This window comes from Salmo salar, chromosome ssa20, assembly GCF_905237065.1.
Source record: "Salmo salar chromosome ssa20, Ssal_v3.1, whole genome shotgun sequence".
Taxonomy (NCBI): domain Eukaryota; kingdom Metazoa; phylum Chordata; class Actinopteri; order Salmoniformes; family Salmonidae; genus Salmo; species Salmo salar.
In genome coordinates, this window is record NC_059461.1 from 59,684,611 (window position 1) to 59,711,294 (window position 26,684).

Here is a 26,684-nt window from a genome sequence, read left to right on the forward strand (position 1 = left end):
CCTCACCCCCATTCACTATTGCACCTTTAAGTAACAAAACACACAAGTAAACATCCCAAAAATCTAACAATCAGGACAAGTCACACTAATGTTTAGCTTATGTTTTAGGGTACAGACCTACAGGTAGTATGTTTTTATAAGCCTGTCTGATTTTAGCCATCCTAACTCCAAACACAATAGGATTTAAAAGTGGCTGGCACATCAGATAGTACACTGATAAAATAGTGTGTACAGTTCAAACATTTTTCATAGGCCTATCAAATCTACTCTGGACCAGATTTAAGAAACAACACAAAGTGAAGTTGAGCAGCAAGGCCAGATCAGGAATCCAGGTGCTGAAAGCTTTTTGTCAGGTCTCGATGAACACATAGTAATTAAAACCTGTTGAGGCTAGGGGGCAGTATTGAGAATTTTGAAAGAAATATGTGCCCATTTTTAACTGCCTCCTACACCAACTCAGAAGCTAGGATATGCATATTATTAACAGATTTGGATAGAAAACACTCTGAATTTTCTAAAACTGTTTGAATGGTGTCTGTAAGTATAACAAAACTCATATGGCAGGCAAAAACCTGAGAAAAATACAACCAGGAAATGAGAATTTTGTGGCTGTACTATTTTCGAGTCATTGTTAATAGATCACACAGTGACAAAGGATTCATTTCGCACTTCCTACGGCTTCCACTAGATGTCAACGATCTTTATAAAGTTGTTTGAAGCGTCTATGATGAACAGAGACTGGATGACAAGGAAGAGAAGTTGACGGCCCTGGGATGTCGTCACTTCATTATTGCGCGCACCTGCGCGTTCATGTGAGTTCATGTGAGGCGAGACATTTTTCAAAACGTTTTTCAAGACACAGGAGAGGTCGGGTTGAAATATTACTGATGTTTCACGTTAAAAATGGCCCTAAAGATTGATGCTAAACAACGTTTGACATGTTTGAACGAACGTAAATAGATTTTTTTTTTACTTTTCGTCGTGACTTCCCATCCCCCCCCCGCCCTACTTTTGAGGAGCCTACTGAACACTAACAACATGGAATAACTTGGAGTTATTTGGACATAAATTATGAACTTTGTCGAAAGAAACCACATTTGTTGTGGACCTGGGATTCCTGGAAGTGGCTTCTGATGAAGATAATCAAAGGTAAGGGATTATTTACAATATTATTATTGATGTTAGATGGTTACAAGATGGTGCTAACCTGTATATCCTAGCCTATTGTTCTTAGCTTAGCACCCCGTTTATTGCAAAGTGTGATTTCCCAGTAAAGTTATTTTGAAATCTGGCAATGCAGTAGCATTTACGAGATGTTAATCTATAATTCTTGGAATGACAATATTATAATTTACCAATGTTTTCGAATAGTAATTTAGTAAATTGTAACGCTGATTCACCGGAAGCATTTGAGGGAAAAAAATGCGGAATTTCACCGCCACTGTAAAATGCTGTTTTTGGATATAAATATGAACTTGATGGAACAAAAAATGCATGTATTGTATAACATAATGTCCTAGGAGTGTCATCTGATGAAGATTGTCAAAGGTTAGTGCATAATTTTAGCTGGTTTTCTGCTTTTGGTGACGCCTGACTTTGAATTGACAAAACATTACACACAGCTATTTTCAATGTACTCTCCTAACATAACCTAACTTTATGCTTTCGCCGTATAGCCTCTTTGAAATCGGACAATGTGGTTGGATTTAGGAGATGTTTATCTTTCAAATGGTGAAAAATAGTTGATTGTTTGAGAAATTGAAATTATTAGATTCTTGCAGTTTTGAATTTCCCGCCATGGTATCTTGTCAATAAATCCCGGTACCGGGATCAGAGCGGGAAGGGTTCCTCAACAGGGATAACAGTCAAACAATACCACATAGTCCATAGATCTTATTAACTGTCATGTCTGAAGTTCAACAGGCAAGTTTTACTACCAGGTACTTGTCACAATACACTTTGTCTATAACCTGTTGGGGCTAGGGGGCAGTATTTTCACGGCCGGATAAAAAACGTACCCGATGTAAACTGGTTACTACTCTTGCCCAGAAATGAGAATATGCATATAATTAGTAGATTTGGATAGAAAACACTCTAAAGTTTCTAAAACTGTTTGAATGGTGTCTGTGAGTATAACAGAACTCATATGGCAGGCCAAAACCTGAGAAGATTCCATACAGGAAGTGCCCTGTCTGACAATTTGTTGTCCTTCTGTTGCATCTCTATCGAAAATACAGCATCTGTGCATGTATTGCATGACACTTTCTAAGGCTTCCATTGGCTCTCTAAAGCCGCCAGAAAGTGGAATGGGGTGTCTGCTGTCTCTGGGCAAAGTACAGCAGCAGAGTTTGTAAGTGGTCAGCCTGGGGACAGTGAGACTGAGATGCGCGGTCACGAGACTTCTCAATTTTTTTCAGCCTTTGAATGAATACAACGTTGCCCGGTTGGAATATTATCGCTATGTTACGAGAAAAATAGCATAAAAATTTATTTCAAACAGCGTTTGACATGCTTCTAAGTACGGTAATGTAATATTTTGATTTTTTTTGTCACGAAATGCGCTCGCGCGTTACCCTTCGGATAGTGACCTGAACGCACGAACAAAACGGAGGTATTTGGATATAACTATGGATTATTTGGAACCAAAACAACATTTGCTGTTGAAGTAGAAGTCCTGGGAGTGCATTCTGATGAAGAACAGCAAAGGTAATCCAATTTTTCTAATTGTAATTCTGAGTTTAGTGAGCCCCAAACTTGGTGGGTGTCAAATTAGCTAGCCGTGATGGCCGAGCTATGTACTCAGAATATTGCAAAATGTGCTTTCGCCGAAAAGCTATTTTCAAATCTGACATAGCGTTTGCATAAAGGAATTCTGTATCTATAATTCTTAAAATAATTGTTATGTATTTTTTCAACGTTTATCATGAGTAATTTAGTAAATTCACTGGAAGTTTTCGGTGGGTATGCTAGTTCTGAACATCACATGCTAATGTAAAAAGCTGGTTTTTGATATAAATATGAACTTGATTGAACAAAACATGCATGTATTGTATAACATAATGTCCTAGGAGTGTCATCTGATGAAGATCATCAAAGGTTAGTGCTGCATTTAGCTGTGGTTTTGGTTTTTGTGACATATATGCTTGCTTTGAAAATGGCTGTGTGATTATTTTTGGCAGGGTACTCTCCTGACATAATCTAATGTTTTGCTTTCGCTGTAAAGCCTTTTTGAAATCGGACAATGTGGTTAGTTTAACGAGAGTCTTGTCTTTAAAATGGTGAAAAATAGTTATATGTTTGAGAAATGTAAGTTATAGCATTTTTTAGGTATTTGTATTTCGCGCCACGCGATTCCACTGGCTGTTGACTAGGGTGGGACGCAACCGTCCCACCTAGCCCATAGAAGATAACGTTCCCACACAATTGCAAATGAATGATTAAAGACAGTGTTTTTATGCTTTTAGCAAAAGAGTACAACCATATTACACAAATGAAAATACACACCCTGTTGTGTGTCATGATGTTGTTATACTGTGGTGGATAACATATAGCAAGGTACCTGTCATAGGACATCGGCTGCTAAATTGCTGAATTCAATAGTTCCATATGTGTTCATGCAAAATATCTGTAGGTAACATCACACAGTGGAAACTGTATGGTCATCTGAAACCAAATGAGTCATGAGTGTAGGGAACAAACCAGTGCTACCATATAAGTCATTTACAAACAAACTGCACAGAAACAGATACATGGATTCATGTAGGAAGGCGTCTCTCCATGCAAATAACCACAATAAGCACTGTGTTCGCAAAAACTGTGGAGACGTATAACACAGTTTTATAATGAAATACAAGTACTTTAGTTGTCCACTGTCGCTATATCCAGCTAGTATAAATTATGCGAATTGTGTTGAGTTCTCTAATTTCCTAATAGTACCGATAAAAGTATATAAAAATAAATACAGGATTTACACCATTTAATCCAAAAAAAATTCCCAGACATGAAAATATCCAAATCTTGTGTCATTAGTAAGCCTTTAAAATAATCAATCTTTTTTTTAAAATTTTCATGGAAAAGTAGGTGAAAAAGTGTGTTTTATGGTGTATACTGAATTAACATGATTCTCCTATGCAGTCATGAAAATTCTTATATATCCCAGCCCAGTTATTAACACATTTAAAACTGTCACTGGCAGTCCCCAGCATTGCTACCAAAATGCCCCATCACATTCTAGTGTGACTATTTTACATATCAAAAACCCTTCTACAACACCGATATGAATACCGAGAGCAAAAACAAAAAAACAACAACCATCAACGTATTTCAACATTGTTACTTTATTGTAACATACATTGTAACATACATTGTAACATTGTTACTTTAGTGCAACATGTATTGAAACATTAATATTGTAACTTTATTGTAACAGTTGAACTTTAGGGCAATATTCATTGTAACATTGTGACATTTTAGTGCAACATTCCCTAATAACTGTATAGTAGTCGTGTCATTCATTCACATTGAACATAAAGGTAACATTTAGGATAGAGGTAGCCTGTAGAACATGCATTCAAGTAGAGGCCTACACTGAACAAACAAAAAAAATTATATATATTATACACATACATATATACACACACACATACATATATATATATATATATATATATATATATATATATATATATTTATTATAGCGGTAGGCTTCAGAACCAAGTGCACGATTAGTTTGTGCATCACTATTTTAAACTACGATCAGTCAGACCACAGTATGTCTTGAATCAATTGATCCTCTTTTCCAAAAACATTTCAGTCATTTTGATTGTCTTTTTCCCTTTTTTGTCAACTTTTCTTTTCTTGCTAGAGTCCGTTGTACTGCTTCTCCTCACCCTTTAGTGACTTTTCTATTTTTCTTTTATTGGCTTTTTCAGCCTTTTTCATTTGCTCTTATCTCCTTTTCTTCTGTCCGTGGTATATCTTGAAGCACTTAATGTGCAGTGGCGCTTTGCATTTCTCACATGTGTAGGTAGTGCGTTCGTCACAATGACGACATCTATGGAACTGGTGCATCGTGTTGATTGGCCAGTAAGAAGCTTTGTCATATATCTTGCCTGATCTTCAACAGTAGCAGCCAGTAGAGATCTCCTTCCGTGGCTCAGTGGTTTCGTGCCAAACTTTTGCATAAGAGACTGTGCTACTATCCATGAGAAGGTGAGCAGGTTGCTGGTCCCTCCCATAACATCTCTGTAAAATAAATGGCTGTTTGCGAGTGCACTGTTGAGAGACCATGCAAAGACGGGCCACCACCACTTCTTAGACCTGATGGAGATATGGTATCTTGAAACTTGTAGGTTGTGAAGTTCAACACCACCCATGTGCTCATTGTATCGGTTGATGCATTTTGGTTCTGGGACTTTGTCAAAAGGCAAGTCGCTCCTTGTTCCATCTCTTGACAGAGGTCTCATTGTATTTCTCCTCCATGTTTGTTGCCACTGTGACAATGTCATTGTCTTTCTAATGGACCAGCAACTTGTCTCCTTGGGTCAGAACCTCAGAGGTTCCCCGGGATAACTTCATGAAGTCCTTCTGTGGCTTGGACATCAAACAGACAATTTTGCCTCATCGTTCCAGAGCTCCCATATCCTCTTTTTGTCATTTCATCGAGGAGTGTAAGCGAAGTGAAGAGGTTGTCATGAAGGAACTTGCAACCTTGAGGCACCTGAGATTGCTCTGCAACACCAAGAACGACACTGGGTCCATGACCCAACCCAGTCTCAGGGAGGAGAGTGTGGGGTGGTGAGGAGTAGGTCATCATCACTGATAACATTGTTCCTGTCATGATCAGTTTGCATAGGTTCAGCATATACATTCAACAGCCTGGCAGGCAAATGGCCTGTCTCCCCCTCATAGTCCATATCTGACCCATCGCTATCATAATCTCTGAGGGATAACTGCAATGTTTCACGCCTTGTCTGAGCAGTCACCTAGATCCAACATATCCAGAACTCAAAGTGAAACTAAAAGAAAGAACAGAGTAGAAAGTTAGGTAGAACAAGAACTATGTATGTGTATAGGTATGTGTATACCGGCTCATAGCCTGTGGCAAAAATGCGAGGACATCGACAACTGGTATAGGCCAATTCAAAACGTTCTTTATTATAAAACAAAACTATTAACTATAAACAAAGAAAAAGGAATGAGGTGTGGAAATGTCATAATGTAAGGTGCATGGATGCGTGAATATGTATGTGTAAACATGACTGAGTGGAAACTAAATACAGCTACAAAGGAACAAACAAAACCGGATCATACCTGGAGGAGCAGGGAGAAAGAGAGAGCAAGCCCAGCGAGCCAGAAGCTCAGCGAGGAGCCAGACCAGCCAGACCAGAGAGAGGTTAGTGGAGCAGTTGGTTAAATACCCTGAGCCCAGGTGGCTCCAATCACACCAGCTGCAATCACTAACGAGCCGTAACACTAGATGCACTGTGTTATCCTGCCGATCACTATTGTTGCCGTCAACATGTTTACTCATCCTATGACCACACTGAACAAAGTTGAGTAATTGCAAACACATATATCAATACTAGACACCTTAACCTCTATGGGCTAGGTGCGTCCCACCTACTCAACAGCCAGTGTAATCCCGTGGCGCGTTATTCAAATACCTTAGAAATGCAAAACCTTCAATTTTTCAAACATATGACTATTTTACACCATTTTAAAGATAAGACTCTCGTTAATCTAACCACACTGTCCGATTTCAAAAAGGCTTTACAACGAAAGCAAAACATCAGATTATGTCAGCAGAGTACCCAGCCAGAAATAATCAGACACCCATTTTTCAAGCCAGCATATAATGTCACATAAACCCAAAAACAGCTAAATGCAGCACTAACCTTTGATGATCTTCATCAGATGACAACCCTAGGACATTATGTTATACAATACATGCATGTTTTGTTCAATCAAGTTCATATTTATATCAAAAACCAGCTTTTTACATTAGCATGTGACTAGCATGTGACTAGCATTCCGACCGAACACTGTCGGTGAATTTACTAAATTACTCACGATAAACGTTCACAAAAAGCATAACAATTATTTTAAGAATTATAGATACAGAACTCCTCTATGCACTCGATATGTCCGATTTTAAAATAGCTTTTCGGTGAAAGCACATTTTGCAATATTCTCAGTAGATAGCCCGGCATCACAGGGCTAGCTATTTAGACACCCAGCAAGTTTAGCACTCATCAAAGTCAGATTTACTATAAGAAAAATGTTATTACCTTTGCTGTCTTCGTCAGAATGCACTCCCAGGACTTATACTTCAATAACAAATGTTGGTTTGGTCCAAAATAATCCATCGTTATATCCAAACAGCGGCGTTTTGTTCGTGCGTTCAAGACACTATCCGAAAGGTTAAATAAGGGTTACGAGCATGGCGCAATTCGTGACAAAAGATTTCTAAATATTCCATTACCGTACTTCGAAGCATGTCAACCGCTGTTTAAAATCAATTTTTATGCCATTTTTCTCATAAAAAAAGCGATAATATTCCGACCGGGAATCTGCGTTTAGGTAAACAGACAAAAGAAAAGAAAGCATTCGGTCGACTCGGGCACGCGCCTAAGCCCATAGTACTCTGAGCGGCCTCTTGCCAAAAGCGATAAAGTGTTTCAGCCAGAGCCTGCCTCGATATCCTTCAGCTTTTTCCCGGGCTCTGAGAGCCTATGGGAGCCGTAGGAAGTGTCACGTTATTGCAAAGATCCTCAGTCTTCAATAAAAAGAGCCAAGATAAAACACACCTTGTCAGACAGGCCACTTCCTGCATGGAATCTTCTCAGGTTTTGGCCTGCCATTTGAGTTCTGTTATACTCACAGACACCATTCAAACAGTTTTAGAAACTTTAGAGTGTTTTCTATCCAAAGCCAATTATTATATGCATATTCTAGTTACTGGGCAGGAGTAGTAACCAGATTAAATCGGGTACGTTTTTTATCCGGCTGTGTCAATACTGCCCCCTAGCCCTAACAGGTTAAAGATGATGTGTACCAAAAATCTTTGTCCTATCTTAGTGTAACATACTTTACCAACCTTTTGTTTGGGAGCTTTGATGCAGCCATCCTCTTCTCATGGTGCAACGAGAGCGCCATATTCAAAACCAAATCATTTTTTTTCTGTTTCTCAAACATAGGACTATTTTACACCATTTTATAGATACACTTCTCCTGAATCGAACCACGTTGTCCGATTTCAAAAAGGCTTTACAGCGAAAGCAAAACATATGTTAGGAGAGTACATCGACAAAAACAACCCCACAGCCATTTTCCTAGCAACTAGCATGCATCACAAATACCCAAAACACAGCTAAATGCAGCACTAACCTTTGACGATCATCATCAGATGACACTCCTAGGACATCATGTTACACAATACATGCATTTTTTGTTCGATAAAGTTCATATTTATATATAAAAACAGCATTTTACATCGGCACGTGACGTTCAGAAAACATTTTCCCTCAAATACTGCCGGTGAATCAGCACCACAATTTACAAAAATACTTGTCATAAACATTGATACAAAATTAAACTGTCATTCAAAGAATTATAGATGAACATCTTTATGCAAACGCTATGAAATATTTTAAAAAAGCTTCACGAGGAAAGCACTCTTTACAATAATCTGAGTACTGAGCTCAGAAAAATACACTAGGCTATACAGATAGCCGCCATCTTGGAGTCATCTAAAATCATACATTGCATTAGAAATATTCCCTTACCTTTGATCATCTTCATCAGAAGGCACTTCCAGGAATCCCAGGTCCACAACAAATGTTGTTTTGTTCGATAAAGTCCATAATTTATGTCCAAATAACTCCTTGTTGTTCATGCGTCCAGTAAGCTACTCCAAGTGTAGAAAGCTCGTCGACAATGTCGCGACGAAAAGTAAAAAAAAGTTGTATTTACGTTCGTTCAAACATGTCAAACGTTGTAAAACATCAATCTTTAGGGCCTTCAGAATGTGAAGATTCAATAATATTTCAACCGGATGGTTCCTGTGTCTTGAAAAAGGTTTTGGAACGGGAGCGATCCATCCTCATGAACGCGCTCCAAGAAGTGATGTCACCCCCTGCCTCAACAACTTCCCCTCCTTGTCATTCGGGCTCTGTTCATCGTAGAAGCTTCAAACAACTTTGTAAAGACTGTCGACATCTAGTGGAAGCCATAGGAAGTGCACAATTATTACTACGTCACTGTGTATTCAATGGGAAACGACTTGAAGAGAGCCCATGCATCCAGATTTCCACTTCCTGGTAGGATTTCTCTCAGGTTTTTGCTTGCCATATGAGTTCTGTTATACTCACAGACACCATTCAAACGGTTTTAGAAATGTCAGAGTGTTTTCTATCCAAATCTACTAATAATATGCATATCCTAGCTTCTGAGTTTGAGTAGGAGGCAGTTTAATATGGGCACATATTTTTTCCGAAATTGTCAATACTGCCCCCTATCCTTAACCTGTTGGGGGTAGGGGGCAGTATTGACACGGCCGGATAAAAAACGTACCCAATTTAATCTGGTTACTACTCCTGCCCAGTAACTAGAATATGCATATAATTATTGGCTTTGGATAGAAAACACCCTAAAGTTTCTAAAACTGTTTGAATGGTGTCTGTGAGTATAACAGAACTCATATGGCAGGCAAAAACCAGAGAGGATTCTATATGGGAAGTGGCCTGTCTGACAAGTTGTTGTTCATCTGGGCTCTTTTTATTGAAGACTGAGGATCTTTGCTCTAACGTGACACTTCCTACGGCTCCCATAGGCTCTCAGAGCCCGGGAAAAAGCTGAACGATATCGAGGCAGCCTCTGGCTGAAACACATTATCGCTTTTGGCAAGTGGCAGATCAGAGTACTATGGGGTTAGGCGCGTGCCCGAGTCGACCCCATGCTTTATTTTCTTTCGTCTGTTTACCTAAATGCAGATTCCCGGTCGGAATATTATCGCTTTTTTACGAGAAAAATGGCATAAAAATGGATTTTAAACAGCGGTTGACATGCTTCGAAGTACGGTAATGGAATATTTAGAATTTTTTTGTCACGAAATGCGCCATGCTCGTAACCCTTATTTACCCTTTCGGATAGTGTCTTGAACGCACGAACAAAACGCCGCTATTTGGATATAACTATGGATTATTTTGGACCAAACCAACATTTGTTATTGAAGTAGAAGTCCTGGGAGTGCATTCTGACGAAGAACACCAAAGGTAATAACATTTTTCTTATAGTAAATCTGACTTTGGTGAGTGCTAAACTTGGTGGGTGTCTAAATAGCTAGCCCTGTGATGCCGGGCAATCTACTGAGAATATTGCAAAATGTGCTTTCACCGAAAAGCTATTTTAAAATCGGACATATCGAGTGCATAGAGGAGTTCTGTATCTATAATTCTTAAAATAAGTGTTATGCTTTTTGTTAACATTTATCGTGAGTAATTTAGTAAATTCACCGTAAGTTTGCGGGGGGTATGCTAGTTCTGAACGTCACATGCTAATGTAAAAAGCTGGTTTTGATAGAAATATGAACTTGATTGAACAAAACATGCATGTATTGTATAACATAATGTCCTAGGTGTGTCATCTGATGAAGATCATCAAAGGTTAGTGCTGCATTTAGCTGTCTTCTGGGTTTTTGTGACATTATATGCTAGCTTGAAAAATGGGTGTCTGATTATTTCTGGCTGGGTACTCTGCTGACATAATCTAATGTTTTGCTTTCGTTGTAAAGCCTTTTTGAAATCGGACAGTGTGGTTAGATTAACGAGAGTCTTGTCTTTAAAATGGTGTAAAATAGTCATATGTTTGAGAAATTGAAGTAATAGCATTTCTATGGTATTTGAATAACGCGCCGCAGGATTCCACTGGCTGTTACGTAGGTGGGACGATTTCGTCCCGCCGGCCCTAGAGAAGTTAAGGAGCTGTAAGAAGAAAAAACCCAGTATTCAGCAGTATGTTCTCTTGAACTCCAATGACACGAAGAATTAAATTGTCATGGTGTGACTCTCAGCCTACCGTGGGTGGTTAGGTTAGTGCCAAAATTAAGGAAAATGCTTGGTTGATGGAGATTACTGACATGCCTGGGGAGGTGATTGACAAGATTAACAATTCTGTGATTTTATTTGACCATGTGAAAAATAGCTACTGCGGCAGGTAATCTCAGCAGGTAGCTTAGTGGTTAGCGCACTGGACTAGTAACTGAAAGGTTGCAAGATCGAATCCCCGAGCTGACATGGTAAAAATCTGTCATTCTGCCCCTGAACAAGGCAGGTAGAATTTATTATTAACTGACTTGCCTAGTTAAATAAAGGTTAAATAAAAATGTCAATAATACAGTATAGGTTAAATTGAATTGATCCATGAATGCTTAATCTTGAAAACACTACACTGAAAAGATTGCTGAACCTTTTCCTAGCTTTCAGTTGTCCTGAATGGTTGATGCACTTTAGTTTTCTCAAGATTAAGTGTAGAACTTTATATCACCTACAGATGTATCAAAATACACGTTTTACATTTAATAAAAAAAGATATACTATTTTTAATCAATTGTTTTTCTCCCACTGTAAAATTTGTAAAATAAAAAAATGTATCCTCCAAAATATACACATATCTTGTTCTGTATTGCAATGACAATCTTTTGTGTTCTATCTCCATAGTTGATTGAATTTACAGCAGGTGAAATAATAAAACAATACAGATAGATTCACCCCAATTTGGTGTGCTATGACTCAATATCAAATCTGCCGTGGAACAGCTCAAATTAACAAGTATAACATTTTTAAAAGTTACTACATGTGGGACGCATGTTGTCATCACTTCAGTTTGTCTAGATTTGGTTACATTTAGGCAAAGATTGTGTAAGAATAGATTCTAATAATCTTTATAGTTGAGGTGTAAATGTTAACATACAAGATATCTGAACATGCCAATTTCCCTATTGAGTAGTTGTGACAAAGATTTTTAATGACACACAGTTCAAGCCAAAGTTCAACACATTGGTTGCAATGGTCTGTATTTTATATTCTCCTAGCAGATAGATCAAGCTTGAGAAGCTAACACCATTTTACTCTCAGGTCACAGGCCAACATAGTATGATCAACAATATGTGTATGTAGTATCTTTCCGGTACAGCCAACTTCTTGTTAGGCCCAGTTCAATATTGTTGCATCATTCACATCAGACCAGTCTGAAGGGAGGCCATTAAGCCTAATGCCACTGTAAACCTCCCTGGGACTAACCCTTCAATTGGCCTAACAAGAGACAAGAGACGGTAACCAAGACCTACCTTTGTTGTTGTTTCAGTCTCTCTGATCTCACAGGTAGGTGTTGCTATAAGGTTTTCAAGGGAATTGAGAGATACAGTGGACTAATGACCTGTTTTCTGAAGACTGAGGGCCAAACAAATACATTAAACATGTTTTCCTGCTCAACTGACCAGCTTCTATATACCCTAAGGCATGAGGATAATGAACAGGCATCTAAGTCGTTACTTAACATCCCAATGTCTCTGCGTTTCTATGTGGTATACACTTTTATGTTATATCTCAAACACACAATATTACATATAATGTTTTACCTTCCCTTGAAGAAATTCCCATATAAATAGAGTGCATTTCAAAACACTGAAATCCCAAATGACTTGTCTTTGTAATGATTGCAATTTCCAGCAAGACTAAAACAAGTGGCCATCTGTCAAGTTGCAGGCATAAGGGTATTGTGTTTCAGTCATCCCTAAGCCTAATATTAGTCAGGCCTGTGTACTACAGGTGTAGGATCTTTAGGTATATGAAAAATAAATATTGACAAATTATTTGATACAATTTTGAATTTGGCCTTTATTACTACAGCCCATCGAAACGCAATTAATAACACATTCATAAATGTCCAAAAAGACAATCCAAAAATAAATCACAACGAATACGGTTTTGAAGTGTCAGGCATATATCTAGGAGATATAAGATAGCTAAGGAAATATTTGTGTTTTTTTGGACACATATTTATCCTCTTAGCACAAAACTACCTCCATACTTCCATTCGTTTGTATGGGTTACCTTCAGACGAGTCCCATGACACTGAGCAAAACAGAGAACACCATCGAGTTCATGAGAGTCTCCCCTTTCCATAGTGGGGTCATATTAGTATGTACAGTGGTTCCTCCTTTAAAAGTTGTGTCATACTGCGGCACACCCTGCCTGCTGCTGCAGCATTCTGTGGCACGTCATTTAATTCTCCATTTCATCAGTTACTGAAAGTTATTGCTAGTTTGACCACCAGAGGGCATCTTTGAGAAGCATTTGATAGTGTTCAGTATTGGCATTACCAGAGAATGTAAAACCTTTATTGTAATAACATAGTATATGGGATTGATTTTAAGAAATTTGGCTTAATTAATTTGATTAATAGTATGGTGTTTCCATTCAGTGAAATATTGTCAGTTTGTAAATTCAGACCGTTGCACTCTCAGAGCGCTCACTGGACGTGCGGGCGAGGAGTTGGGTTGATTTGAGCGTTCTGGCCTTACACCAGAAGTCAAGCACCCAAGCTAACTTTGGCTAGCTACTTCCAGACACAAATGAGACCACTCTGACCATTTACTGACACCGGCCATATTCAACGGGTGTTGAGCGCTCATAAAGTAATTATTCTGCGCTCTGGTACACTCAGACGAGAGTGCTCTGAAATCCGTGTAGATAGTAGGCTGGACACATAAACATTTTAACAACGTTCTTTTCTGATAAAAACGAGTTCATTGCATCCGCCGTGGAGCCCAGTTTCATAATATGACCATATTTCCCAGCGGCTTGCTGTCGTTTTGAAGTAATCACGAAAAAACAGGCCTTATTTTAGTGCATTTTTCACCCTGCCAGCTCCTATTAGAACATTTAGCAGACGCTCTTATCCAGATAGACTTACAAATTGGTGCATTCACCTTATGATATCCAGTGGAACAACCACTTTACAATAGTGCATCTAAATCTTTTAAGGGGGGGGGTTAGAAGGATTACTTTATCCTATCCTAGGTATTCCTTAAAGAGGTGGGGTTTCAGGTGTCAGAACTACTGAGCACTGTGGCATCAACTCGGCCTTCCAAACATTCAATTCCAAACTTATTGTTCAACGTCACAATGCCTGCTTCGCTATTGTTGGCAATGAGACCTGCTCACATTGTTTTATAGTTAAAATGTAAACAACAAAATGTAAACAACAAAAATAATATTGGAACTCTGCGGTCTTCCCATTGTTTCCTATGGTGGAAATATAGGCATGTCTGTCTATTTTGCCAAATATCTCGTAATGTGTATATTTTAAAAAATGTCAAGTCGTGTGTAACCGGTGTGAAATGGCAAGCTAGTTAGCGGAGTGCGTGCTAATAGCATTTCAATCAGTGACGTCACTCGCTCTGAGACCTTAAAGTAGTTGACCCAACTTCTTGCTGTGACCCAACCGTTCACCCAACTTGCAGGTGCCTTGGTGGAAGAGTGGGGTAACATCTCACAGCAAGAACTGGCAAATCTGGTGCAGTGCATGAGGAGGAGATGCACTGCAGTACTTAATGCAGCTGGTGGCCACATCAGATACTAACTGTTAATTTAGATTTTGAGCCCCCCCTTTGTTCAGGGACACATTATTCCATTTATGTTAGTCACATGTCTGTGGCACTTGTTCAGTTTATGTCTCAGTTGTTGAATCTCATTATGTTCATACAAATATTTACACATGTTAAGTTTGCTGAAATAGAATAATAGTGAAGACATCAATTCTATGAAATAACAGATATGGAATCCTTGCCTTAGTGTTCTTGAGCACAGGGACTATGGTGGTCTGAGGGAAACATGTTGGTATTACAAACACAGACAGGGAGAGGTTGAAAAAAATCAATGAAGACACTTTCCAGTTGGTCAGCACATGCTCAGAGTACACGTCCTGGTAATCTGTCTGGCCCTACGTCCTTGTGAATGTTGACATGTTTAAAGGTCTTATTCTTATCGGCTGCGGAGAGTGTGATCACACAGTCGTCCAGAACAGCTGATGCTCTCATGCATGTTTCAGTGTTACTTGCCTCGAAGAGAGCATAGAAGGAATTTAGCTCTTCTGGTAGGCTTATGTCACTGGGCAGGTCTCGGCTGTGCTTCCCTTTGTAGTCTGTAATAGTTTGCAAGCCCTGCCACATCCAACGAGTGTCGGAGCCGGTGCCGTACGATTCGATCTTAGTCCTGTATTGATGCTTTGCCCGTTTCATGGTTCAGATATCACATGAAGACACATAAGACATGTTTCCCAGTGATGAGGGGGGCCAGAGTGAAAAGGTTTGGGAACCACTGCTCTACTGTATAACAATATTACAAAAACTAAAATAATTAGTGGCTTACTTCTGCTGTCCTGGTTGTATTCTTTTTCATGGATGTCATCCCTATATCCCCGAGTTTGCGGTAATGTTATAGACAGAGTGTATTGTGATAACTAGTTGGTAGTCAAGCTTGCTGATAAGGTAATAATATGTTCAAAGGTAAATGATTAAAGAATCCAACCCTGTCACGTAACCAATTAGGAATTAGTAGTTATGTAGCATGTATAATGAATAATTAAAGTACTAATCGAAAGGCACATAAGGTCTACTAGAGGCCCGGGACAAAAATTAAATGTGTGTGCATGTGTATTAGTGAGCCTAAGAAAACAACAACTGGACTGTGATTGACCCAACAGCTGAGGAACTTTGAGTAACTTAGAGAAGAAAGGGAGTGACCCTCAAGGTTTCTCTAATCTCGGGGGAAAGGAACAGACAGCACTGGGTAGTGATTAACAGTGGTGACAACTCCAGGGAGGGATACAACAGTGCGTAAGTGGAGAGTTAGCATAAAACTAATGTCTTTGTGTAATGGACTTCAGAACGTTCTCTGAATAAACTGTACAGACCTTTTGCAGAAAGCTGAGTCCTTGCCTAATTATTCTTAACCCAGTGTCTTACAAACCTTGGGGATTAGTCAATGCTTATTGATTGTTAATTATTATCATTGGGATAGAAAATTCCACTGACACTTGCTTGTTCAAATATTACACGAAAATATCATATGGGGTCTTGTTGTAACTGTGCTGTCTTTGGCATGTACTATATTTCCTAACATATAATCATAGGTAAGAATTTTTGAAATATGTTCAAAAGAGACAAAACAGAAAGTGTTTGACACTTGCACACATATAGCCTCATTGCTGAACTTCTCCTTTGGCTGTTTATTTGTGATTCTACAAGGCATGATACTGCACATTGTCCTCCTATACTTTTAAATCCTTTTTAAATCCTATTATGTATGGCATTAGGATCATTAAAACCAGGCAGGCTTGTAAAAAGGAACTAGCCTCTATGGGCTAGGTGGGACGCTAGCGTCCCCCCCGTGGTGCACTCCATCAACAGCAGGTGCATTTCAAGAGCGGCAAATTTGAAACCAAATAAATGTCAAAATTCAAATTTTTCAAACATACAACTATCTTACACCCTTTGAAAGATAAACATCTCCTTAATCTAACCACGTTGTACGATTTCAAAAAGGTTTTACGGCGAAAGCATAAAGTTAGATTATGTTAGGAGAGTACATTGACAATAGCTGTGTGTAATGTTTTGTCAATTCAAAGACAGGGTCACCAAAACCATAAAACCAGCTAAAATGATGCACTAACCTTTTACAATCTCCATCAGATGACACTCCTAGGACATTATGTTAGACAATGCATGCATTTTTAGTTCTATCAAGTTCATATTTATATCCAAAAACAGCGTTTTACTATGGCATTGATGTTGAGGAAATCGTTTCCCTCCAATAACCGGCAGTCAAGTCAGCACCACAAATTAAATAATTAAAATTAGAAAACATTGGTAAAATATTATATTGTCATTTAAAGAATTATAGATTTACATCTCTTGAACGCAATCAACTTGCCAGATTTAAAAAGAACCTTACTGGGAAATCACACTTTGCAATAATCGGAGCACTGCGCCCAGAAAAATACGCGTTGCGATACAGACTAGCCGCCATGTTGGGGAGATCTAAAATCGAAAATACTATGTAAATAATCCATTACCTTTGATTCTCTTCATCAGATGTCACTTCCAGGTATCACAGGTCCATAACGAATGTAGTTTTGTTCAAAAAAGCTCATCATTTATGTCCAAAAATCTCCGTCTTGTTAGCACATGATTTAAGCCCGCCGGACTTCACTTCATGAACGAGGGGAAAAAATATATTTACGTTCGTTCAAACATGTCAAACGTTGTATAGCATAAATCATTAGGGCCTTTTTTAACCAGAACATGAATAATATTCAAGGTGGACGAATGCATTCTCTTTTATACCGTATTGGAACGAGGGTACCCAACATGAACTCGCGCGCCAGAGTCTAATTCGGTCAGATCTCACAGTAAAAGACTCAAAACACTTTGTAAAGGCTGGTGACATCTAGTGGAAGCAATAGGAAGTGCCAAAACATTAATCAACCCCTGTGTGTTTCAATGGCATAGGCTTAAAGGTAATTCAACACATCAGGTATCCACTTCCTGTCAGAAAATGTCTCAGGGTTTTGCCTGCCAAATGAGTTCTGTTATACTCACAGACACCATTCAAACAGTTTTAGAAACTTTAGGGTGTTTTCTATCCATATATAATAAGTATATGCATATTCTAGTTACTGGGTAGGATTAGTAACCAGATTAAATCGGGTACGTTTTTTTATCCAGCCGTGAAAATACTGCCCCCTAGCCCCAACAGGTTAACCTATTTTTGTAATATTGAATGTTTGTCACGTCCTGACCAGCAGGTGGAGTAGGTGTACAAGTGTTGGTCAGGGTGTGGCAGAAGAAGTTGGGTTTTCTTTGTTCTGTCTAGGTTGGGTGTTTCTATGTAGAGGTAATTGGGGTGGACTTCCAATTGAAGGCAGCTGTGTGGTGTTGCCTTTGATTGGAAGTCCTATATTAGTTGGGTGTGTTTGTCTGTGTGTTTGTGGGGAATTGTTGTGAGCACTGCTTTTTTGGGGTTTAGCCTGCTACACTGTCGTATCGTGAGTACTGTTCATTGTTTTGTTTATTGTTTTTTCAGTGGATGCTTTACTCCCTTTTTTTAAATTAAAATATGAGCATCCATATTCCCGCTGCGCCTTGGTCCTCCTTTCAACAGCACGATGGATTATGTTACAGAATTCCCCACCAACACAGGACCAAGCAGCGGAAGAATTCTGGCGAGGACTGGGGAACACGACGGGTAAGGGAGACCGAGAGGCACCCCCAATAATTTTTTTAGGGGGGGGCACAAGGGCTGTGTGACGGGGCAAGATTGGAGACCCAGGCCAGCGCCCCGTACCCTTGTTAAAAGTAAACAGACTGGACAGGTCCCGTGCTTTGGGGTAGGTGTCATGGTAAGGCCTGGTATTTTTAGGCCAGTAGGCTCAATACCAGCACCCCGCACGTGCCAGGGGAAAGTAGGCATCGAGCCAGCACCGGAGATGCCAACCCTGCGCTTAAGACTGCCAGTGCGCCTCTACGGTCCGGTGTTTCCCGTTACACGCACTAGCCTTGAGGTGCGTGTTCCCAATCTGGTACGGCCAGTACCAGCACCACGCACCAGGCTCCAAGTGCGTAAACCCAGCCTCGCCAGTCAACAGTCGTCAGAGCTGCCCGCCAGTCAACAGTCGTCAGAGCTGCCCGCCAGTCAACAGTCGTCAGAGCTGCCCGCCAGTCAACAGTCGTCAGAGCTGCCCGCCAGTCAACAGTCGTCAGAGTGGCCGGACTGCCCCAGGCTGCCCCGAGCCGCCGGACTGCCCCGACTGCCTGGAACGGCCAGAACCTGAGCCGCCTCCAACATAGGTGGGTTGGGGAGGGGGGGTGTAGCACAGTGCCGTCGTTGACGGCAGCCACCCTCCCTTCCCTCCCTGTAGTTAGGGGGAAATTTTCGGGTTGTTTTGGGTGTTTTGTGTTTTTCTTTTGAAGGTGCATTCGGGGTCTGCACCTTTGGGGGGGGGGTAATGTCACGTCCTGACCAGCAGGTGGAGTAGGTGTACAAGTGTTGGTCAGGGCGTGGCAGAAGAAGTTGGGTTCTTTGTTCTGTCTAGGTTGGGTGTTTCTATGTAGAGGTAATTGGGGTGGACTTCCAATTGAAGGCAGCTGTGTGGTGTTGCCTTTGATTGGAAGTCCTATATTAGTTGGGTGTGTTTGTGGGGAATTGTTGTGAGCACTGCTTTTTTGGGGTTTAGCCTGCTACACTGTCGTATCGTGAGTACTGTTTATTGTTTTTTCAGTGGATGCTTTACTCCCTTTTTTTAAATTAAAATATGAGCATCCATATTCCCGCTGCGCCTTGGTCCTCCTTTCAACAGCACGATGGATTATGTGACAATGTTGTGTTTTTTAAGTTGCTATAATTGACTATAGAAATATGTGGCATTTTGGCATCGTTTCTCTGTAGCCCAAAGATGATTTAAAACATTGCATTGTGTATTGTCACTGAGAATGTTATATGTAATATTAGGTATCTGATCTTTATAATTCACCAATTAAATATGGTGTTCCCTAGGCTGTTTTAGAACAATTCTGGTTTTATACAGTATTCAGAATTGGGGTGAAAATGTATGTTCTGCTGGCAGATGTTTGGATTGGTTCCCTGCAAACAAAAATGTGTTATTAGGAAGTCCCCGGAACGTCACAAAAATGTTGGTCAGGACGTTGTGTCATAGTCCCCTAGAGGTTTTGTTTAGTTCCCGGTTTATCCTGGGGGCTTCCCCGATGACTTTTTAGATTTCGTTTTAAATTCTAATTCATCTTTTCAATAATTTAATGATATTCTGATTGCATCTCTTCAGTTGTTTTATTCATTTTGGAAAGAGTAGGGTTAATACTGAAGCAAAAAATATCAGGATTTTTTTCTTTGGTGGTCTCTGGGTAGAAGAATCCATCTAGTTCAGCCAGCCATTGCCTAGGCCTTCAGATGCTGGGTGGCAGGTAGCCTAGCGGTTAAGAGTGTTGAGTCAGTAACCGATAGGTCGCTGATTGAAATCCTTGGGCTGGTAAGGTGCAAAAATCTCGTTAACCCCCGACAACAACTGCTCCCTGGGCGCTGATGATGTAGATTCAGAGGGGTTGGGTTAAATGCGAAAGACACAATTTGGTTGAATGCATTCAGTTGTGAACTAACTAGGTATCTCCCTTTCCCTGCCATTCAACTGTATTAGAGCAAAATTGTGGAGTGAGAATGGAATGAACCAACCACATTTTGACTTGCAATGAGTGGTACTGTACAAAAAAAAGAACTGACTTTTCTAGGTACGTCACTACTGAGTGTGCAAGAGTAAAGAATCAGTGGCAATAGCAAGCAGTAATCTTCACATGCTAGTAGCTAGTCGCTAGCTGTGTTTTAATAGTGTGACGGTGGCGACGACAACTGCATCAGCATCAATTGTGATCAACTTCAAGGTGGATGATGTTGTAATCTTTTATATATATATAAAAGATCGAAATCGTCCCACACTATTCAACAGCCAGTGACAAATCAGAGCGCCAAATTTAAAACCACAAAATGTCATAATTCAAAGTTCTCAAACATAGGACTATTTTACACCATTTTATAGATACACTTCTCCTGAATCGAACCACGTTGTCCAATTTCCAAAAGGCTTTACAGCGAAAGCAAAACATTAGATTATGTTAGGAGAGTACATAGACACAAAAAACCACACAGCCATTTCCAAGCAACTAGCACGCATCACAAATACCCAAAACACAGCTAAATGCAGCACTAACCTTTGATGATCTTCATCAGATGACACTCCTAGGACATTATGTTATACAATACATGCATGTTTTGTTCAATCAAGTTCATATTTATATAAAAAAACTGCTTTTTACATTAGCATGTGATGTTCAGAACTAGCATACCCACCGAAAACTTCTGGTGAATTTACTAAATTACTCACGATAAATATTGACAAAATGCATAACAATTATTTTTTTAAATTATAGACACAGAACTCCTTTATGCAATCGCTATGTCCGATTTTAAAATAGCTTTTCGGCGAAAGCACATTTTGCAATATTCTGAGTACATAGCTCTGCCATCACGGCTAGCTAATTTGACACCCACCAAGTTTGGGACAACCTAAACTCAGAATTATTATTAGAAAAATTGGATTACCTTTGCTGTTCTTCGTCAGAATGCACTCCCAGGACTTCTACTTCAACAACAAATGTTGTTTTGGTTCCAAATAATCCATAGTTATATTCAAATAGCTCCGTTTTGTTCGTGCGTTCAGGTCACTATCCGAAGGGTGACGCGCGAGCGCATTTCGTGACAAAAGAATTCAAAATATTCCATTACCGTACTTCGAAGCATGTCAAACGCTGTTTAAAATCCATTTTTATGCAATTTTTCTCGTAAAATAGCGATAATATTCCAACCGGGGAACGTTGTATTCATTCAAAGGCTGAAAGAAAAAAATGGAGTAGTCTCGTGAACGCGCATCACAGTCTCACTGTCCCCAGGCTGACCACTAACAAATTCTGCTGCTGTTCTTTGCCCAGAGACAGCAGACACCCCATTCCACTTTCTGGCGGCTTTAGAGAGCCAATTGAAGCCTTAGAAAATGTCACGTTACAGCACAGATGCTGTAATTTTGATAGAGATAAACAGAAGAACAACAAATTGTCAGACAGGGCACTTCCTGTATGGAATCTTCTCAGGTTTTGGCCTGCCATATGAGTTCTGTTATACTCACAGACACCATTCAAACAGTTTTAGAAGCTTTAGGGTGTTTTCTATCCAAATGAAACAATTATATGCATATTCTAGTTTCTGGGCAGGAGTAGTAACCAGATTAAATCGGGTACATTTTTTATCCAGCCGTGAAAATACTGCCCCCTATCCCAAAGAAGTTAATCGTCATTTTACAGAGAAACTTCACTCTCACTCATCTTCAGTTCCAGATTTCAACCCTCAGTTTCTCTCATCTCATCCCACCTATCTCTGCTGGCCATCCCCTTCAAATTTTAGCTCATTAATTTTAGCTCATTAAGTGAAGCTATGTTGTCTGTTACTTTTCTGGATTTTTTGGTTTGATTCAATGTTGGCTATTGAAAAATCTTTGTTCCTTCTGAAGGCCTAGGTTGAATAGTCTCGGTTCGCCACTGCGTTTTTAGGACATTCTTGGGACATTGTGTCATTGTCCCCTGGATCTTTTGTCTAGTTCCCAGTTTTTCCCGGGGACTTCACTTGACGGTAGAAAAGAAACATTCTCCCCCCCAAAAAATAAATATAAATATCCAGTGCATGCATACCCTTGTTTCATTAGACATCACCCCTTGCTACTGTTGTCAAGCCCATCAAGTCCCTGATTTGTGAACCACTGATCCATTTACAGCTCTTTGCCTTTTGCAATGTTAGGGAAAACCCCCTACACAGTGCTTTTACCATACCATCTGTTTTCAACTAACATATTTGACATACTGTAAATGATTACATTGTGCATTTTCATTCATACAGTAATTACTATTCAAATATGTCCTCACCTGGGATTCGAACTCACAACCTCTTCCTGCATAGCATTCCGATATTCCTGCTATGCCACCGTGTCTGTCAATGACAGACTTCACTTCTATTCCTACACTTTACACTTCAAAGTAAATCTCAGCTCTGTTAAAAATACACTCAAGTAAAACTATTATACTTGTAGTGATTCTGGAGAACGATTAAAACCAAATAATATGCCCCACCAACATTAGACAACTATACTGAAAACCTAAACTCAAATAGCTGAAATAAGAAAATGAAATCAATAATAAGTGAATAGTCAGATTAACTGATTGTCAACCACCGGTCCTGGCAACCCACCTAAAGATGGCAACACACATTGCGTACACCTGTCAACCATCATTGCGCACACTTGCGCCCCATCGTTAAGCACACCTGGACTTCATCACCACCCTGATTTCTCTCCCTTCATATAGCCCTCAGCAGCCTCAGTCAAGATTGGATTTTGTTACATTCAGTATGAGTCTCCTGTTTTGTATTTTCTTCAAGTTTATTATTATTAAACTCAGCTTCTGCACCTGCTTTCTGACTCCCTGCATAAACGTTACAGAATACTGCCTCAGATATTATGGAAGCAGCAGAAGATTACACCATCTTCCAGACGGTTGAGGAACAGGGTCCTCTACTCCACCAACCCCACGACCGGCTGGCTCTACTGTGTACGACCATGAAGTAGGTTCTCCACTTGCTCGACACCACCTGCGAGGTTCTCCATACCACTGATGGAGGGCCTCCTACCATGGGCCGTCACAGTGAGCCAGTCCCCCAGCCTACCCAGCCATCCGTCCAGTTCTATTCCGCCTATCAGATGGGAGCCCCCACCACAGAGAGGTCAAAGGTTGCCACAGTAATTTCTCTGCAATCCGGACAGGCGTTGGCGTGGGCAACGGCCAACTCCAGCAGGGTGCTCAGACCGCTGCGGAGTACACCCTCACCTTTCGGACTGTAGTAGCCTCCAGCGGATGGAATGAACATGCGCTGCGCACTCTATTCTGCAACAACATATTCTTGGACGCTCTCATCGCGATGGCCGTTTATCTTAACTTTCTTCGGGTGCGCCGGTGTCGACCTGCCACTCAACTCCCTCCTTTGGCTGTCCTGAGGCAGAGCCTGAACCTATGGCAGTAGGGTTCGCTGGAGAGGCACCAGCTTCAGTGGTATCCGGTGCATTGTTTGCGGCCAAACCCTTGCTGGTTCCCATTTCACTGCTGGCTGTCCCTAGAGAACTTTATCGACCAGGCCGTTGCCTCCTCCCTGAACATAACTTCATACCCCCTCTCCTTTTCCTGTCCAATCTCTGGATATGTGAACATTGGGATCTGGCACAATTACAATTATGTCACAGCACCCCTCACAGTGGGATGCAAGCACCAGGAAAGCCTTCACTTCATCACCACCCATACACAGTCATCCTCAGCCCGTGGCTCCAACTTCATAACCCTACCATCTCCTAGTCAAAGATGAGAATCACCGCCTGGGGACCAGGATGCCAGACGACCTGTTTTACCACACCCTGTGGTTCCACGTCAGTGGAGGGTCCTGTGAGTGTCCTCCAGCCCATCAATTGGTCCTCCAGTACCGTTGGCCCCGTGTTTTGGGACGTAGATATGGACATCCGTCACGCTCTGGAAGGAACCTGCTCCTGCCACCTACCCTCCAGAGCGCATCTATGTCCCCACAGGGGTCAGAGATCGGTTGTTGACCTGGGTACACACATTCCTCACTGCTGGACACCCAGGCATGACCCCGCACCATCTAATCCCTCTCCGATAAATACTGGTGGACCACTTTGGCACAGGACGTCACCCACTATGTCAACTCATGTTCGTTATGCATTCAATGACCTTCCGGAGGACATCATTTCCGTCTATGGTCCCCAATTCACGTAGCGGGTCTGGAAAGCCTTTATGGAGAAGCTGGGGGCCACGGTCAGCCTCACATCCAGGTACCGGCCTCAGTCTAACAGGCAGGTGGAGAAGACAAACCAAGATCTGGGGAGGTTGCTGAAGAATCACTGCCAGGACCGGTAGGGTCAGATGCCCCAGTTATTTCCCTGGGTGGATTACGCACAGACTCCCTTCCATTGCGTTCTGGGATATCAGCTGACCTTGGCTCCGAGGACTCTGAGCCAGACCGCGGCCCCTGCAGTTGACGAGTGGTTCCGGCAAGCAGAGGTGTAGAACTCTGCTCACATGAGGCTCCAGCCTGCCGTCAGAAGGATCTGGTGGACCGCCACCGCAGTGAGGCTCCCGTGTTCCATCGCATCTGGCTCTCCACCAGGAACCTCCCTCTCCGCCTGCCCTGCCGGAAGCTGAGCCCCCGGTTTCTGGGCCCCTTCAAGGTCCTCCGGAGGGTCAATGAGGTAACCTATTGTTTAGAACTCTCCACCAACTGCCTGTCTCACCCTGCTTTCATGTTTCCCTCAGGCCGGTGGTTACTGGTCCCCTGGCTGACGCCGTCCCCTGCAACACCCCTCCGCCTCCCCTGGACATCGAGCTGACATCGAGCCTATGTTGTTAAGCCCTTCCTGGACTCCTGATGTCGTGGAGGTTGGCTCCAGTACCTGGTAGACTGGGTGGGGTACGGTCCTGAGGAGCGCTCTTGCGTCCACATCCTGGACCCCAACATCATCCGGGATTTCCATCTCTGCTGTCCAGACCGGCCTGCTCCTCGCCCTAGGGTCCACGGTCAGCTTCACATCCCTCCGGTGCTCGACATCGCCGGTCTACTAGCCACCGGTGCTGGCAACAATCATTGCGCACACCTGCTCCCAATCGTTAAGCACATCGGACATCATCACCTCCCTGATTACTCTCCCTTCATATAGCCCTCATCAGGCATTTTTGGTTTTGGTTACGTTCAGTACACTTCTCCTGTTTTGTACTTTTTTCTTGTTTATTATTATTAAACTCACATTCTGTACCCGCTTCCTGACTCTCCGGGTATACGTTATACTGATAACTAAAATGACTTTGGAGCTGGCACTGTTTTGCTGCGCAGAGATGTATTATAGGTAATGAATGTGCAGAGGGGGGACTTCTGAAATTCAACAGATTTTGTGGCAAGCAGAAACATCAGTATACCCCAAGTTCAAGTGCCAGGTGGGGTCATGATGAAAAGTCAGTTCTAAGTAATCCTGTCAAAGATTTTAAAACTATTTTTAGCTGACCAGCGTAACACTTACCTGAACCCCCATACCATTGATTTTATAATGGTTTGGGACACCTGGGACCATCTCGTGGCAAAAAAACCTCAAGGGGAACATGACAACTTCCCAAGAACGTCTTAAATATACTCAGGGACATCCCACGGACAATCCAGGAACTAGAACTCCAGGGTACCCTTTCACAACATCCCAAAAACGTCCCCGGGACGGGACAGTGCCCACAAAACTCATCAAAAAGCTAAGGACCCTGGGACTAAACACCTCCCTCTGAAACTGGACTTCCTGACGGGCCGGCCCCAGGTGGTAAAGGTAGGAAATAATACATCTGCCACACTGATCCTCAATACGGGCCCCTCAGGGGTGTGTGCTCAGTCCCCTCCTGTACTCCCTGTTCACTTGCGACTGCACGGCCATTAACGACTCCAACACCATCAAGTTTGACGATGACACAACAGTGGTAGGCCTGATCACAGACAACAATGAGACAGCCTATAGGGAGGAGGTCCCACCTAGTCAACAGCCAGTGGAATCGTGTGGCGCGAAATACAAATACCTCATAAATGCTATAACTTCAATTTCTCAAACATATTACTATTTTACACCATTTTAAAGACAAGAATCTCGTTAATCTAACCACACTGTACGATTTCAAAAAGGCTTTACAGCGAAAGCAAAACATTAGATTATGTCAGGAGAGTACCCTGCCAAAAATAATCACACAGCCATTTTCAAAGCATGCATATATGTCACAAAAACCAAAACCACAGCTAAATGCAGCACTAACCTTTGATGATCTTCATCAGATGACACTCCTAGGACATTATGTTATACAATACATGCATGTTTTGTTCAATCAAGTTCATATTTATATCAAAAACCAGCTTTTTACATTAGCA

The 26,684-nt window shown here is 41.2% G+C and overlaps 1 pseudogene; it reads right to left on the reverse strand.

Annotated features, from left to right (window-relative positions):
* Positions 1 to 1,865: 1,865 nt before the first annotated feature.
* LOC106580980 (olfactory receptor 11A1-like) lies at positions 1,866 to 23,363 on the reverse strand (annotated as a pseudogene).
* Positions 23,364 to 26,684: the final 3,321 nt, after the last annotated feature.